Source organism: Penaeus monodon, chromosome 28 (genome assembly GCF_015228065.2).
Source record: "Penaeus monodon isolate SGIC_2016 chromosome 28, NSTDA_Pmon_1, whole genome shotgun sequence".
Classification (NCBI taxonomy): Eukaryota; Metazoa; Arthropoda; class Malacostraca; order Decapoda; family Penaeidae; genus Penaeus; species Penaeus monodon.
The window spans coordinates 15,071,791-15,072,535 of NC_051413.1; positions in this window are offsets into that span (position 1 = coordinate 15,071,791).

Below are 745 nucleotides of genomic sequence, written 5' to 3' on the forward strand. Positions count from 1 at the left end.
GATGTTTATAAAGGGGCTGATCCCCCCTAGATAAAAAAAAAAAGTCTCATGTATTGCGGGTTAAATACACAGGGACACTGTCGGCTTTTTTCTGCTTGCAGTGTTGTTTTTCACCTTCTTCATGTTCTTTTTTTTTTGCTACAGTAACTTTTCCCATTTGAGGGGGGTTAGACTTGTCATTTATGTCGCATGTTTTTTTTTACTTTCTTGTAAATATTGGTAGTGTATATACAAAAAAAGGGATATGAGTCTTTAAAAAATCTTACATGTCAAAAACTTTCACTCTTCAATTTTGTATTGCAAGAAACTTATTTTTTATGTCATGAAAGTCTTCCCAGCTGCTCGCACTTTCCTGTATAGTTAATTATTCTGTTCAAATCTTATTTTACTGAAGCTATTACACCATCCTATCCACTTTGGGGCATGGCATAGAGTGTTAATAAAAGGTACCAAGTGTGCAACAAGATCCGGAAGCAGACACTGCCTTTTCATTTTTCAACAAGCAAAAGTGATTTGCTTTTGCCAGCTGGGAGGGTGTGGATGGGGGGTCTGAAGGGAAGAAGGAAAGAGGAAAAAAGCCCCCGCATTAGTCTGTGGCTTTTTAATAAAAAAAGATATGTCAAAAACACAAGATTTGTTTGATATTTCATTCTTGAATGCTCCCCTTAAAATATTTTTACCTTGTTACTTTGACTCTATTAGTCAGAGGGGACTTTTTTTCCCCTTTTGGGTGGATATTGTTTCC